The following is a 17464-nucleotide window of genomic DNA, read 5'->3' as shown; positions in this document are numbered from 1 at the left end:
GCAACAATCCTGTGAAGTGGATAGTACCAGTATTATTATCCACATTTTATAGATGAGGAAACAGAGGTTCAGAGAGGTAATTTGATTTGCTAATAGTCACACTGCTAGTTAAGTTTAAATACAAGGACTTGAATAAAGACAATCTGACTTCAGATCCTGTATTCTTTCTTTTCTATTGTTAACTCAGTAATTATCAGAAAACATAAATCTTTTAATATATAAATAAACAGATAAGGATTGAATTTCAAAAAAGAATTGAATTTTAAACGGAACTCATGTTATGTAGTTGTTTTAAATACATCTTAAACATGGTAGTAACAAAGTTACCCATTTGTGTCCCTTTCTGATTTTTTTGTTTTCTTCCGCATACTTTTAATATTTTATGGATGCTTTTTTAGTTTAAACTTTTTTTTGCGTCTCACTCTCCTCTCTGCCTCATGGAAACCTTCACTTGTGTTAGAAACATAGATTGTCTAGGAATAAGCAAGACTCATTGGGAAGTCAGGAACGTTTTAATTATAATTTACATTTATTACCCCTGAATAAATGGGTACCTCCCCTGAACAGAGTACAGGAGAAAGTACAAAGGACTTAGATGGACGCCAGTCCTTTAATAGACCTCAAATCTCCCTCCAGGCTCTTCATTGGCCAGATATAACTCCCTGACTACCTACATCATGCTCTCTTCAAATGGCTCGTTTAAGCATGTGTACAAGCTTCTAACCTTTCACCTGACCGACCTGAGGCCTGGTTTCTGCTAAAGCTGGGGTGGGGGAGGCGGGGAAGTACACCTTCAATTCTGTGGAAACAAAACTCCTCCTCCCATTTCTTACACTTGTAACAAATACATGGAGCAAAACAAACCAGCACGTTGACCGTGTCTGAGAAGGCATGTCTCATTCTGCCCTTCTGCTAGTCCATTCACTTCTCTGTCAAGAGTTGGGGAGACATATGTTATTATAGGGATTTTAAAGTCTTGATTAGTTATTGTTTTTAATTGAATTCTGAAGTCTTTCAGAGTTATCCTTTACATGATTGTGGTTATCATGTAAATTATTCTTCTGGTTCTGCTCATTTTATATACTGCATCAGTTCATACAAATCTTTTCCTCTCCATTACATGATAGCTACAGCTGCTGGTTTTTTTCTTTCCTTGCTTCCTTCCTTCCTTCTTCCCTTCCCCTCTCCTCTCTCTCTCTCTCTCTCTCTCTCTCTCTCTCTCTCTCTCTCTCTCTCTCTCTCTCTCTCTCTCTCGGCAGCTGTCCAAGACATGAAACACAATACTTGCGACTTAATTTCTTTGAGATAAGCATATAAGAGATTAATATGTGCATCTGAAGATTATATTAAATATTGCCTCATGCCTAATTGTATCTAGAATTACATGTTTCCAAATCTTTTGGATTTCATAAGCTGCAGTACCAGGTCTACAGAGCTAGATTCCCGTTTCATACATGAATGCAGGGTTCATGGCATTTGACAAGGCACTATACCAAACAGAAAAGAACCAATCTCAAGCTCTTCAGGTACTTGAGATTCAGTTTAGAAAAAGAATAATGAAGTATACAATTTAAGGCTTGAAAAGAGTGTGACATACAATATTCATGAGAAGATTCAATTGTGTTTAAAACTAAGGGCTCGTTTCGGGATTAGGTTAAGACAAACAAATATAAAGCTTATAGAAGTGCTAAATAATCATTCTGATCACAGACAAACCAAACTTCTCATTTGTAAAATAGGAAACAGAAAATGCGATTTCTCACTAAAGAAGCAGCAGCTCTGGTCAGTTTTTATTCAATACCAGCCAGATTAAGGGAACCAAGCGTTGATATTTTGAAGTAATTTTTTAAAGGTTAAAAAAAATTAAAGAAAATATTTTAGGGGGAAAATGTTTTTCTGAGTAATTAATGCTACATGTAAATGGACTGATTAAAACAAAATAAAAATGTTGTTCTGTAATTTTTATTACAAGTTACAACAGACTTTGCTAAAGTTTAATGCTAAGATGTTAGACGTAGCAAAGTTTCATGGTTCCAAATATCTTTTGCCTTTAAAACTTTACAGTGTTTTTGCTTATGAGCTCATTGCCCACTGGATTTTTCCATGAATCTGAAATGTGTGTACGATATTTTGGAAAGAAATTTATTTGTTTAAACTTTGCACAGGAGGAGCTAAAAATAGAAAAGCTCTGTGTTTCTAGTCTGGAAGGTCTTTTAGGAAGAAAAAAATGAATATAATTACTGTGCATATTAAGCAGAGGTTTTGTGGAGGAAAGGAGTTTTAAAATAGAAAACTACAGCTTAGTTGATACTGAAATATTGCAAGTACTTAAGCGGTTCTTACTCTGAATAAGGAAGTTGATTTTTGAATTGTGGATTTGTTTTAATAAGACTGGAGAATTGAGTCTATAATGAAAATCTATGTCATAACTGAAGTTTCTCCGTTTTGTTCTTGGGGGTCTGTTGTCTGGCACAATCTGGAACTACAAATACAGTACCTTCTCCTTTATCCTGCAGAAAGAACAGGCTCCTTGGTATTTTGAGTTGGGCCAGAGCCAGCATCTAACTTTGCAAGTCTTTGTGAATAAATTTATGGAAAGTGGCTGGTGCCACTGAAGAATGACCTCATAAAAGTTGCTTGTATTTATTCTGGCCGGAGAGGAAATACAGTTTACTTAATTAAATAAAACAAAAACATATTAGCCTTAAATGTTGAAATGCTGAGTTATTGCATATCAAAGTATATAGACCATTCAGTGGGTTGAACTTATATTGAAAATAGATTCACTCCCCCTTGCCAAGATCTCTAAATTTGTTATTGTCTTCCTCTATGTGTTTTGCTCAGCTCCCAACTCGGCTCCCAATGCTGACCCCTAAGGTCATATCCTCTTGGTTTCCCATTGAAGCTGAATGGTGTACCGCTTCCATTTCTGGGACTGATAGTACAATATTAAGTTCTAGCAAGATATAAATATTTGGGGTTTTGCGGACTTTCTATGTGGGATAGATTTCTCAATAGTCTTAAAATGGCAAAGTGGCTAAGATCCATGCTCTAACATAAAAAAATTGGTGTCAGGAGTGGGAGAAGTGAATTGCCAAAGAATAGAGGAAATTCCAAAGTATGTTATATACTTATGAAGCAATAAGCCCAGTACAGTCATGCTATTAGATGTACAGATTTAGCAGTGGGAGAGGTTCAAGAATGTAATTCCACCTTCTGAAGAAATCCTGAAACTATTTTTTGGCTAACATATAGTTCCCTCTGTGGTTTCCACACTGCCCTGGCACATTTGGCCAGTCTGAAAGGCTCTTCCTGTTTTTCATTCATTCTTTTACTTCTCTGGATAGCATCGTTATTAAGAGTAATTTATATTAAGCTGTGGGATCTGATTATTCACTGAATAGACTTTTTCTCCCTGGTAGCAGACTTGTGAATCATCAGTGTACTTTACCAAAGTGTCATTAAAATTCTCTCAATGGTAAAGCAAGCCTACTGTTGTCAGAAAGACAATTTATTGCTCTGAGTAAGATTAAAATTGTCATCATTTATCAAGCACTCATGTGCCAGGCACTGTGTTAAAAACACTGGGGATGCAAAACAAGGCCCCTACTCTCAAGGAACTTACTTTCTAATGGGGGGAAGAAAAGACATAAAGGGGAAGAGAAAAGGGAGGGACAGGAGAGGATTATTGTGGCTGAGACTCCTGATAATGTGGTGATTCTGGTAAGTATTCGACAATCATGGAGTCTGCCTCAGGGTGGGAGCATTCTCAGGTGAGCAAAGTAATTGATATAGAGATAGAGTAGGCTAGAGAGTGTTTAGGGAGGAAGTGACATATTTTGCACTTTACAATTAATACTAATATCAATATGCATAATAAGAATATTATGTAAGTTGATTTGACAACTTTCCATTATAGTGGTTTTTTTATTTGTAGGGAAAATGATGGACAATGGCATGCATATATTAGAGTGGCTAATGAGACTCTCTTCTCCTTACCCTCAATGTGCCCAGCTCTCCCACCCCTGCTGCAAAACTGTCTAGGAGTTAGAGTTTCACCTCTTACCGTGTAGGCTGCTTTGCTTGCCATGATCAATGGTTATCGAACACCAGACTGATATGTTGACTTTTAAGGATTTGATAGCTTTGATTGACAATGCACTAGGTTGAACTTAATTACAGGGAATAGATAGCTGTACATCCATTTTAGAAATCCACAGCTCTCTTCTCCAAGCTGGTGGAGTGGATAGAGTAACTGAGCCTGGAATTGGAAAGACCTGAGTTCAAATCCAGCCTGAAACACATTGCTAGTTGGGGAACTCTGGGCAAGTCACTTAACCTCAGTTACCTCAGTAAAATGGAGGTGATCGTAGCCCTTAACTTGCAGGGGTTTTGTGAAGATCAATTATAATCAGTATAATCGTAAAGCTCTTAGCACAGTGCCTGGTACACAGTAAGCACTACATAAATGTTAGTTGTCTTTATTATTCCTCTCTTCTCTCTAGGTTCTCATGACACCGCTCTCTCCTGGTTTTCTCTCTACCTGTTTTCACTTCTTCTCTGTCTCCTTGGCTGGATCTTCATCCAGGTCACACCTGCTAACAATGGGGCTCCCCTAAGGCTCTCTCCTGGTGATTTCATCATCTCCCACAGTTTATTTATCATCTTTATGCAGATGACTCTCAGATCTCTTTATCCAGCTCTAACAATTCTTCTGACATCCATCCAGTCTCGTATCTCCAACTGTCTTTTAGACATTTTGAACTGATGTACCTTAGATGTCTTAAAACTCAGTGTTCCCAAAACTGAGCCCATTATCTTTTCCCCCCAAACCCTCCCATCTTCCTAACTTTCCTGTTACTGATGAGGGAACTGCCATCTTCCCAGTTCCCTGGGCTCACAACCTAGGGGTCATCCTGGACTCTTCACTCTCATCTCTCCCTCCCCCCATATCCAATCAGTTGTTAAGTCCTTTTGTTGCTACCTTCAAAATATCTCTAGCATATTCCCTTCTCTCTTCTGACTGTAACCACCCTGGTGCAGACCCTCATCACCTCATTCCTGGAATATTGTAATAGCCTGCTGGCTTGTCTCCCTGCTTCAAATCTCTCCTCACACCAATCCATCCTTTACTCAATTGTCAAAGTGATCTTCCTAAAATGTAGATCTGATCATATCAACACCCCTTTCCCATTCATAAAATTCCAGTGGCTCTCTGTTACCCCCAGGATCAAATACAAAATCTTTTTCTGTCTTTCAAAGCCCTTCATGCCTTTCTAGAGTCTTCTTACCCTTTTGTGATCAGTGACACTGGCCTCCTTACTGTTCCTTGAACATGACACCCAGTCTCTCAACTTCTAGGCATTTTCACTGGCTCTCTGCCATGCTGGGAACTCTCTCTCTTCTCATCTTGGCCTTTTAACTTCCCTGGCTTCCTTCAAGTCTCTGCTAAAGTTCCATCTTCTGCAAGAAACCTTTTCCCAGTCCTCCTAAATCTTTGAGAGTACCCCCAATTTATCCTGTATATTTCTTATTTGTTCGTGGTTGCTTATATGTTGTTTTTGCCATTAGATTGGGAGCTCCTTGAGAATAGGGATGGGTTTTTGTTTTTGTTTTGCCTTTCTTTGTATTTCCAGTGCGTAGCACAGTGCCTAGCACACAGTAGGTGCTTAATAAATGCTAGGTGACTGACTTGGGAAGAATAAATGTAATAATGGAGACGCAATGTGGTATAACAATAATAATAACCTACATTTATGTAGTACATTGTGATATATAAAAAGTTTGAGAAACATAATTTCTGGGAAATTAATCATTTCATTAATTATGTTAGCAGATAATTAATAAAAGGGGTCAGTGGTACTCTTGAATGCCAAAGATCCCTCATGGATCCCACTCCATGCTTATGTACCATTGGAAGAGTGGGTGTTCCTGAAGGTGGCAATCAACTCTAATTGGTTAACAATTAATGAGAAATAATGAGAGGAAGACCCATTCTAATGAGGGATTTGGGGATGTGACTTTGATCACTGTTGCTCTCAAGACCACCCCAGGCCTTGAGCAACCTAGGCAAAGGATTCCCCTGTAGAACACAATGTACTTCCCCACTTGGTGGGGGTCTGAACAAGATTGAGGAGAAAGTTAATCCCATCTCTTTATTGGCAGTGTCCTTCCGATGCTGACTTGACCCAGTAGAGAATGAAGACATAGGAAGGGAAAAACCCTTGTGTATCACCCCAGTAATTAGTTATTTAATAATCATTTCTCTCAACTTTAAGGTTGGAAAAATGCCTTACATACGTTAATCTCATTTCATCCTCACAAAAATATTATGAGGTAGATACTACAGGAGAGGAAACTTTCCTGTGATCACCCCACACTGGATCTGAATTATGACTGCCATCTCCCACATTTTACAAGTGAGGAAAAGTGAGACTCTGAGAAGGCGAGAGATGGGCTGGAATTCACACTTCTAGTAAATGGTGGGAGCCAGGACCCAAGTGCAGATCTTTGGGTACCTAGGCCAGTGTTCTTTCCCCTATACCTCCTGTCTCCTTGGGGCTTTCTTTCTTGGGGTGTCTTTTCTTGCATCACCCCACTTTTGTGTGGGTACGGATCTCTCCATGGCAATACTCTTGTCCTCTCCACCCCCTTCTTTCCCTTTTCCCCCCTCCCTCTTTTCTTCAAAGAAGTAAAAAGCCATTGGACAGATCGGGTGTGTGTATATATGTAAGTATATATGTCTGTGTGTGTAACCATTCCAGGACCTTCCTCTACTCCAGTCTTGGTTTCCTGTCTCAGGAAACCTTAAGTCCTGAGATCATTAGCTAGCAGCCTTTTCAGATGACTTAGAAAATCACTAAGGGAGGCAATGTGGCTCTGGCTACATTTGGCTTCTCCTCTTTCCACAGCCAGGGGGGGCTGGGCAGCTCAGTGGAGAGTTCTGGGCTTGGAATCAGGGAGACCTGAGTTCCAAACCTGCTCTCCAGACATTTACCTAGCTGTATGACCTTGGGCATGTCTGCCTCAGTTTCCTCACTGCAAAATGGAGGTGATAACAGCACCTATCTCCCTGGGTAATTGTGAGGACCAAATGAGATATTTGTAAACCACCTGGCACATAGTGAGTGCTTAACAATGTTTGTTTCCTTCCACACATTCCTCCTTTAGAACTATCACTGCCACACCTGAGACCTGAGGTGCTTAATGAATGTTTGCTGATTGACTGGAAGAACACTTTCCTCTCCTTCCCCATTTGTGTTATCACTTGAATTCTTTTACCTCTAGGGAGGAGAGTATTTGCTTTTTTTTTTTTTTCCTCCTGGGATTCCTTAAATCCAAGGAAGTTTTGACTTGGAGATTAAAAAGCGGAGGAAATTCCTTTGGAATTTCAACTCCTTTAGAAAAGTGTGTGGCTAAGAACAGATAAATTTACAAATAACATCAGGGATTCTGGGCTCACCAGTTTTAAATTAGAGGCATAATATGGTTTATAGATAGAGAGAGACTAGACCAATTGACACCTACCCTTGTCTATTAGTCATTAAGCATTTATTGAGCACTTGGTCTGTGTCAGTCACTGACACAGTGGAAGACAGAGAAGGGCAAAAGCCAGCCCCTGGTCTCACCTGTGTACAAATAAGATACACACATTGGGGATAATCACTGGAGGACTTTGCCTTGTCTTTTCCTGAATACACACAGTTCAGTGTTCAATTCAGCACACATTTATCAAGCTCATATCATGAGTAAGGCAGTGAGGACATAAAAATGCAAATGATACAATCCCTGCCCTCAAGAAGTGTAACTTCATTCACTTTATTGCAATCTGTTCGATTGACATCGGACTTGTTGGCCTATATGGTGGAGGAGAGAAGCTCCCCCTCCCCCCTTTTTAAGCTGGGACTTTTATTACTTGGCCGATTTAGTTCCCCTCTTTTCTTTGGAATCCCCCAGGCATGTCCTTCCTTCCTTCCATTGGACTTCCTTTTAAAAATTAGTTTTAAGAATCTTGGCATCCTCAGTCCTCTGCAGTGATATTTGAATTATCTACTTGTGCACCTCAGACCTGTACACCCCTTTTTTGCTGGGAAGACTCATGGTTTGGCTTGTATATGTACTTGTAATGACTTTGTCTATGTTGCTGTCTTTTTAGGGGAGAACTTCTGTCTCTTCCTTGTCTTGACAAGCTAGACTTTTTTTTTTTTTTTTTAAGAAAGGGACTGTAGAGAGGAAAACTCAACTTTCCTACAATTTAAAAGTAGGTTGGGTTTGGGCCCACTGGTAGAAACAGTGCCCCTTCAGTCAAAACCTTGGGTGCTTAACAGAGTATTCCTTTGTGCCGTGTGTGAGATGCTGACTTTAGGCAGTGGCTCGAGAGTGAAATATGAGAACTGTCATTTATGTATTTTCTCTTAAAATATTTAGTTTTCAAATTGCACATATTAGTGACCATCAGATTTACTCTTACCTAAAACACATGCATGCCAATAACTTTGGAAGGTGCCAGCTCAGGGGATTCTGAAGTACTAGCTGTGAGTCTGAAGAATTTAACATCCAAGAGAACAGGGAGTACAGGATATATGATGTGCTTCAGCCAGGATTTGTAAGGTGAGAGACCTTCCCTTCCAGAACCATCTCATTCTTTCAGGCCTAGATTTCTGTGCCCAGCTTTGCCAGCAGAGGTAGAATTGTGATTCTGCTGAAGCCTGCTCATTTGGACTTTCTTTTTAAATTTCAAATCCAACCATTGTACCTTTGAAAAAAGAATCTATAGATTACCTAAGTGATCAAATACCACCTAAATCTGATATAGGGAGTGTGAGAGAAAAAGCTCGGGGTAAGTAGAGTTTTCAGCATTCATAAGCCTTTTATATTAATGTATATATGGGAAGGAGATGAATGATAGGGAAAGATTCTGTTTAATGACCACAAGTTTCTTATCTCTCCTCTTTTCCTTTATGTAACTCCTGGGAAAATGGTCTACATTCGTGTAGCATGGAGTGCTAGGACTGGTATAGGCCTGAGATACTCACAAGGTGCTTTCCCATTTCTTCAAGGTAATTTTAACTTTCAACCTTTAAGATTTATCTCATCTCAGGAGCAGGTCACCCTGGAGTGAAAAGAGAGCTCATTAACCCAACCCCCCCTTGGATCCATAGCTGGACATCAGGCGAGCGGAACTAAAAGGTTTTCTCAGAATGCCATGCTATGGAGGCTTAAGAAGTCCTTTGGAATAAGTAAAAAGGATCAGAGATGTGGAGCTGGGGGATTCCTTAGAGATCATCAGTCCAAAACCCGTTTTATTTTACAGATCAGGAAACAGGCCTAGAGGAGAGGAAGTGACTTGTCCAAGATCGCACCAATAAGAAGATCTGACTCTCATTTGATTACAGCACAGAAAGGTGTGCAGTTCACGGAGACTGTCCCTGGAAGGGCTGTGATACGGCTTTAAAATGACACATACATTGCTACGGGCGCCGCCAGACCTTTGGACAGTATTTCTCAGCCAGTAACTTAACTTCTGCCTCAAACATTACTTAATCTTTGTCACCCAAACTTGAGGGAACTTGCTTATCTCCCGAGCGTTAGGGAGAGATCATTGTTACTTAAACTAGCACTATCTCGAGTTGCTGAAACCTTCCTTATTTACCAGAGGACATCTGACGTGGTCAGAGAAGAAGAAGAAGAAGAAAATGTTCTTTTCCTTTCCGAATAATCTGATTTCCCTAGGAGTTGTGTTTTCAGATCCAGCTGATACACTCTGTATTGGGGAGTCTAGGACTGGGAAAGCCAGGGCAGTTTCTCTAGGTCCGCCCCGCACTCAATTCTGGGTGGTGGGGGTTTGCTTTCCCAGGTCGCCCGAGTGTCTCTACTCAGCAAACTCCAGGGGCTGCCTGCGGTCTCCAGGGGCACATACAGAATGCTCGGGCATTCAAAGCTCTTCGTAACTTTTCCTCGTCCTGCATTTTACTCCCCAACACGTACGAGCCCTTGGATCCAGGGACACCGGCCTCCATCTCCCCGGCTCAGGGCAGTTTGGTCATCTTCTGGGCCTGGAGTTCCCTCCCTCCTCCAAGTACTGACTTCCTTTAAATCCAACTAAAACCCCACCTCCTACAGGAAGCCTTCCCCAACTCCTCTTCATCTCAGCGCCTTAGCTCTGTTAATTATCTCCTAATTATCCTGTAAATAGCTTGCTTTGCCTCTGTTTGTTTGCACAGCTCCTGGAGGGACAGTCTTTGGCCTCTTTTTTTTTTTTTTTTTTAGTAGCCCCAGCACCTGGCACGTAGTAGGCGCTTAAGAGGTATTTATTGAATCGGATGATGGATCATTCTCATCACCGGCCTTATGTAGATTTCTCCAGATGCTAACCCAAGGAGGGACCACTCTCCCCTCCACTGCCCAACTTCCTGCGGTACACACCCACATGCACACACTCCCGCGCGCACACACACGCGCGCGCACACTCGCGCACACACACTCCATTCACCGGGAGGGGAGGGAGGCGGGCTCGGTGCGCGGTCTTCCTCCCTCTCCCCAACCCCTTCTCCAGCTGCACCAGGGGGCGAGCGGAGCCGCTGGTCTCCTCCGGTCTCCTCCGGGGCGGGCACGGGGAGGGGAGGGGGGCGGTGACCTCATAGACTCGCTGACGAGTGTGGGAAGCGAACATGCGCCCGCGCCGCTCCCGCCACCGCCGCCGCGCCGCCGCCGCGGGCGCCCGGGCAGAGATGCCTGAGCCAGCCGGCCGAAAGCAGCCCCACCGCCGCCCGCCCGCCGCTCGCTGAAGAGCGGGGGCCTGGGAAGGAGCGAGCCGGAGCGAGCCAGCGAGAGAAAGAGAGCCCCGGCTCTGCCCGCGCCCGCCCGGAGGATGTCACCATTGTTCAGCTGGGTAGCCAAGGTACGCGGAGTTGGGGACAACTTTGTCACGGCTCGTGGAAGCGCACCCTCCGCCCGGGCCGGGCCCCTTTCCTGCCCGCCGGCCCCGTGCCCCGGCGGGGGGGGGGGGGGTAGGGGGGGTGGGTGCCCTGCAGGTTCGCGTCCGCAGCCCCGGGCGGGCGTTGTCCGTGAACTTGGGGAGCTGCGGGGTTCCTACCCGGCCGGGAGGCGGGGCTGGGAGGGGGATCTCCTGAGCCTGGGAGAGGCGGGATAAAGGATCGCCTGGAGGGGATGGGGGTGGTCCTCCACCCCCTACCCGCTGGATCTGACCGTGTTCTCCGCGTGCCTTCAGGGAGGACGGGAGGGCATTCCCGCAGTGTGCCTCGGAGGGTCGCGGCACAGCTCCGCTGGGTGTAGCGACAAAGTTCCGCTCTCCCGGGTCGAAGCAAACTTGGTCTTTTTTCCAGCTGGAGTCACCCTCCGGACTTGGCTGCTCCAGGGCGCAAATGAATGGCTGGAAAACTAGGAGGCTCCGAGGAATTTTTGGAGGGAGTTGCCCTAAGTCCTGTTTTAAGGGAACATGTAACTCTGGTAATGACGAGACGAAGTGGGTAGCGTGGATAGTGCATGGAGAGGTGGTCTGGGGGCCGGGAAGACTGGGGTTCAAAGGGGCCTCTTGATTACATACCGTGCGACCCAGGACAAATTGCTGAATATCTCTACGACCCCAGGTAATTTTTAGAGGCTACAGATTGTGGGCTAAGTGTGGAAAGTGGCAAGAGGGACTTTACTCATCTGGGAGTTCCCTTTCTATAAGTCTGGTCTAGATGTAAAGTTAAAACAACCCTATAGTGTCCTAAACTACCCTTCAGCCAGTGGGCATCTATGTAGGTCGGTGGAGCATCTTCTCAGAGCATGTTGGTACATTGATGAGAGCGGTGGACGCGAATCCAGAAACAGGTAATCTGGGTTTAGATCCTGGCTCTGCTGATATAACCCTGGGTAAATCACTTTTTTAAATTTTTTTATGCTTTGGTTTCCTGTAAAATGTAGAGGGCTGCCCTAGTCTCTCCTAGCTCTAAGTTTCCTGATCCTTAGCTTGATGTCTCTGGGACTCAGTTCCCCCATCTGTAGGGTGAAGTGGTTGGATGAAAGGATTTTCAAGGGAGGCCCCTTCCCAACACCACATCCCATGTGTACAGATCCTATAATTTACTATCTCAAGTTATCACTGTACAAATTTGTCTTATAATTTACAAAGATTTATACTTTGTCGTGTGGGGTATGATGCTGGAAGCATACTTAAGTAGGGAAGATCTGAGTATGCCCAGATACCTCATTTTGTGAATCCTACTTTTCTCAAAAGGGACAAGTTCTGCAATTTGGGGTTCCTTTGCTTCCTCACATCCTGTGATGTCTTGTTGCTAAAACATAATAATGGAGTTTATGGAATAATGAAAACGTATAACTCATGTCCCCTTGTCCTTTTAACACCTTCCAAGTGTTTTGATTATCCTGGATGGTATCTTTCTGGAAACATTGACAAGTCTACAGTCAGTTCTCTCACTCTTTTGGACTCTGTTTTTCAGCTACATACCAATACTATATCACAGACTCTTGTTAAAAGCTCTTTCCAGCTGGCCCTCACCCAGATCCTTGTTGGCTGGGACAGATACCGTAGGTACATAAATATCTATGCATAACTTATTAGCCAAATCTGAGGACCTGGAGGAAGTAAGAAGGTTAATGGGTTAACTTGTCTGTAATATTATGATACAGCATTTCTGGAATGCTGTTTTTTAAAAGTGTATTTGCTAATTTTGACATGTCTGTGTTAAGGCATGTCTTCTCTGTGCCTTGTTTATAAGTAAATAGGAAAGGTAAATAGTATGAGTATTGTCTTTAGAGTATTGCGAGTGACTGTTACCCTAAATTTGACTCCTGATCAAATGGGAAAAAAGTAGTGAAGCAGTATCATATAAATCAGGGATTGATAATGTGAAGATTTTTTCTGGTTTTAAGTTATTGAAAGCTATCTGAGAATGCTAATGTTAAAAAAAATCACAGAAGCATAAGGTTTGTTTGGTTTTTTTTGAGTGGGATAGAATCTTAATACTTAAGTAATTAGTGCAGCCCCTTCATTTTAGGGAGAGATTAAATAACTTGTCCAGGGTCTCAGATGCCATGAGATTAAAAAAAAAATTCTGGGAGATATTTCTAATTATTTTACTGCCCATGTTCAATACAGGCCTTGTAGTGGGTTGTCAACTCAGGACCCTCATACCCAAGTTCAGGCTGTCAGACAAGTTAGCCACCACTCAATGAAAGTTTAGGTTGCCTGGATCAGTAAAGGGAGTAACCACAGTTAAAGGATCATAAATCTTGTCAAGGTATTGAAGAAGTTGAGAACTGTGATTTTCATATTATATTTTGATAAGGTGGCAGAAAAGAAGTAGAAGGTACTAACCTATCCTCTGTACCTTAGAATTCAGGTTGTTCTTTTGTATCACATATATACTTTTAAAAAATTTGATCCTAATCTAATGTTATAGGGAGAAATTTATTGCGAGAACTATTCATAACTTCCATTTTATTTTCCAAATTTATTAAGATGCAAAGTTAAGTCAAGCTTCTTTGCACAAGAGGATATTTATTGACAAGAACACCAGCCAGAAATTGCATAGGGAGATATACATACACACCTATTTGTGGGTGTATGTGTGTGTGTGTGTATGTGTGCATATATGTGTGTGTGTATTTCTTTTTCAGAAACTTAGTTTCCATTTTTTCCACAGGAAAATATATATATTTTTTTGTTTAAAGGAAGAAAATATACAAATGACATCATCTGTTGGTAAACAAGATGAAAGTTTGCTTTTGAAAGATATTATTTTCAAGTTCATGTGTAAACCCTTCTCTTTAGTAAAAACTTTCTTGGGGAAAACTCAGGGATAGACTGTCAGTGTGTAGTGAGACCACTCAATTTTAAGAACTTTTAAGTCCTCGCTTCCGTACTTATTTTTTTCCTCACGGGCAGAGGAGGTCAACCAACGACATGATGTGCTTCAGTATTAGTGAATCATATCTTCACTAAATTATTGGGTGAGATTTTTGAGTATTTTATAAAAATACTACTTGTAAAGATCATTTTTCTAGGCTGGCAAAGCCTGCAGCTTTTGTGCCCCACAGAATTTTGTCTAATTATTGATAAGCTTTACCCCATCCCTTTTCATCACTCATTATCACGGTAGGGATAAGAAATGCAGTTGACACTCATAAAGTAGCTCCCCTCCAAATCATTTTGATTTGATTTTGAAATACAGTCTGGTAAGCTCACTAGGACAAACACACACACTCTGACATCTTGAGTCTGACCTAGCCTCAAACTCAGCCCTCCCAATTTTACATTTCCTCTTGCCTCCTCACTTTCTTTCTCATCTTGAATCTCTTCCTCTCTACTGGCTACTTCCCCTTTGCCTGTAGCCATGCTCAGACCTCCCCTAATCTAAACAAGCTTTCTCTTGCTCTCTTCACCCCTCTGGTTATTATGTTGGATCTTACCTTTCCTTTTTTTGATAACAGTCTAGGCAAAGTAGTCCATAGTCAATTTTCCCACTTTTTTTTTTGTTCTGCTTTTAGTTTTCAGTTCTTCCTGTGGTCTGGTTTCCTGCTTTAACACTTCATTCAAGTTGTCCACTGTAGGATCACCAAGGAATGGTAGATTCAAAGTGGAGAGGGGAGGGTGATGCCCTTCCTTCCAAAGAAAAGAAAAAAGAGGAGGAATATTGAAACATTTTAGAAAGTATATGGAGGAATACAGAAGGAAACACAGATAAGTTGGACAGTTTTGGAAGTAGCTGTTTGAATTGACTTTATATATGCATGTACACACATGTATTTACATATTTATGTTATATATAGTCAGGTTGCCCAGCATTACTGTGTGCCAGTCACTGTTCAACACACTGGGGAGTATGAAAAAAAGTAAAAAGACAGACTCTGCCCTCAAAGAATTTATAGTTTAATGGGAGAGACATGTAAACTAGGGAGGAGGGAAGGGAATAAGCTCTCAACAACCCTAGGAGGTAGGTACTGTTACTATGTTCATTTTGCAGTTTGAGGAAACTGAGGCAAACAGAGGTTAAATGGCTTGCCCGGAGTGATGAAGCTAGTGTTTGAAGTCAGATTTGAATTCAAGTCTTCCTGATTCCAGGCCCAGTAGTCTATCTACTGTACCACCTAGCTGTCTACAAGATAATTATAGCTATGGGTATAAATGTGTGTATATATATATATATATATATATATATATATATATATATATATATATATATATATATATATATATATATATACACACACACACACACATACATACACACCCCTCTATACACAGACAGACAGTAGATGGAAGGCAGGAGGAGTGATTTGAACTCTTGAAATTAGGGAAACCGAGGTAGAGGTGAGGGATAGCTAGCAAAAGGCATGGAGGTAGGGTTAGGGTGTTATGTTCAAAGAATTATAAGGACATCAATATTGCTGGAACTAAGAGTATGTGGATGAAAATAAGGTATAAGAAGATTGTAAAGGTAGGAAGGGGCTGGCTACACATAAGGAAGACCTTTAAATGTCAGGCAGAGTAATAGGGATTGAGTGACTGGAGCTCATCCAGCAGAGGAGTGAGGACGGCAGAGCTACATTTTAGAAAAGTCATCCTGGCAGCTGAATGGAGGGTGGTTTGGAGAGTGCAGAGTCTTGGAGCCGGAAGACCAATTAGAGGGCTATTTTGGTAGTCCTGGGAGAGGTAAGGAGGGCCTGAAACAGGGTTATGGTTATGTGAGTGGAGAGAAAGGAACATCACGAGAGATGTGAAAATAGGAGTGACAAGATGGGGGAATGGATTGGGTATGTAAGGCAAGTGAAAGGGAGGAGGAGAGGATGATGACTGGGAAGTTGCGTGAGCCTGGGTGACTGAGAAGATGGTGGAACCATTGACAAAATTGGGAAGAGGGAAGTGTTTCTTTTTTGGGGGGATAGATAACGAGTTTGGTTTTGGATATATAGAGTTTGAAATGAGTAAGTGATACAGAGTCATGATGTTCTCCTTTTTGGGGAGTATTTTAAGTTCAGAATTAAAAAAAATGAATGGCAAAATTCACTGGTCAGTCTTGGGGTTTTTTTCTCTCTGCCCTTTTGCAGCATTTGACCTTACTGACCCATCTTCCTCCATCTTGTTTCTCTCACTTCCTTTTGGCTTCTGTGACAGTGCTCCTTCCTTGTTCCCTATTCTGACTACTTTTCTCTTTTTCTCTCTTCTTCCTATCTCCTAAGTTTGGGTAATGCCCAAACACTTGGTTTTCTGCCCTGTTCTCTTTTTCTGTACATTCTCTTATTTGGTGAAGTCTTCCATTACCATGAATACATGGATCCCTTCTCTGTAGATGACTCCAAGAGTTCCATATCCAATCCTAATCTCTTTGGCAAGCCCTGGTCTGGTATTTCCAGTCACCTGTTGGATGTTTCCATGTTCTAGATGTTCTACCAAGATTTCAAACTCAACAAGCCTAGGAGTGAACTCAGCGTTTTTGCCCCAAACTTGCCTTTCCTCATTACTTCCATATTTCAAGAGAAGGCACTGCCATCTTCAATTCATTGGCACTTGTTTAAAGAGAAGGATCATTTGAAGATTGATGCAAGATCATACAAAGCAGATAACTTGGCATCGAATACTACTTCTCCTGTGTTGTATTTATAATGTGGATGCAAATAGAAAAACAAGTTAATGATATACCTCACATTAAAAAATAAGTATACTGTTAACTCATATTTCTTTAGGGAAGAGTTTCATTTGTAATTTCTTTGAAGGAAATGCAAACTTTGTTGATTTAAAAAAATCAACAAACAGGAATCCCTCCCCCACAACTCCACTGATAGGCACACACTTATGTATCAGATGAAATTTTCTGAAATATTTGCAATCTGAGTTTGCAAAGCTTTGTTTTGAAGAGCAGTAATGCTCTTTTAGGGATAGTCCTTTCACCTGTGGACATTTGCTTATATATTAATACTGAAAACAGATGCTAATTTTACTTCCATCCTTTCCTGCCTTTTATGATATAATTACAAGTCCTTCTTCAGGCATTGGCCCCTTCTGAGTGAATTGAATTATCCTAAGCCTTCCATGACTGGGAAGCATCACCAGAACACCTGGGTCTAGTTATGGTACCTGCCTGACAACTTTACCATTAGTTTCTCAATGTAGGCAAAACCAATTTGGTTTGTCACTTATAAAAATGCACTTTGTCATCCTTCTGCTCACCCTGGCTTGCAACCTTAAGGCCGTCTTCTACTTTTCACTGGTGTTTATATTTTGATTTAATGTTTATAGATAATGTTCTTTGTTTATATACATTCTCATGGTCCTCCAGGGTGTTATTCTCTATTTTACTTTGACACTGATGGGTTAAATAACTTGCCCCAGGATACCCAGCTAACTGAGTGTCAGAGTTCGGATTTGAACCCAGGTTTCCTGACTTCTTAGCTGCTTTTTTTTTTCCTGGCCACAGACCACTCTGCCTGTCTAAAC

The 17464-nt window shown here is 41.7% G+C and overlaps 1 protein-coding gene across 1 annotated transcript in view; it reads left to right on the top strand.

The window, feature by feature from the left end:
- Positions 1-17464, top strand: part of TBC1D1 (TBC1 domain family member 1) — a 300647-nt gene that overhangs the window by 69933 nt on the left and 213250 nt on the right. The gene's annotated exons all lie outside the window — the stretch shown is intronic.

The sequence above is a fragment of the Trichosurus vulpecula genome, chromosome 6 (assembly GCF_011100635.1).
Source record: "Trichosurus vulpecula isolate mTriVul1 chromosome 6, mTriVul1.pri, whole genome shotgun sequence".
Classification (NCBI taxonomy): domain Eukaryota; kingdom Metazoa; phylum Chordata; class Mammalia; order Diprotodontia; family Phalangeridae; genus Trichosurus; species Trichosurus vulpecula.
The sequence above is the reverse complement of the archived record's forward strand: the minus strand, read 5'-3'. Positions and strand labels throughout refer to the sequence as shown.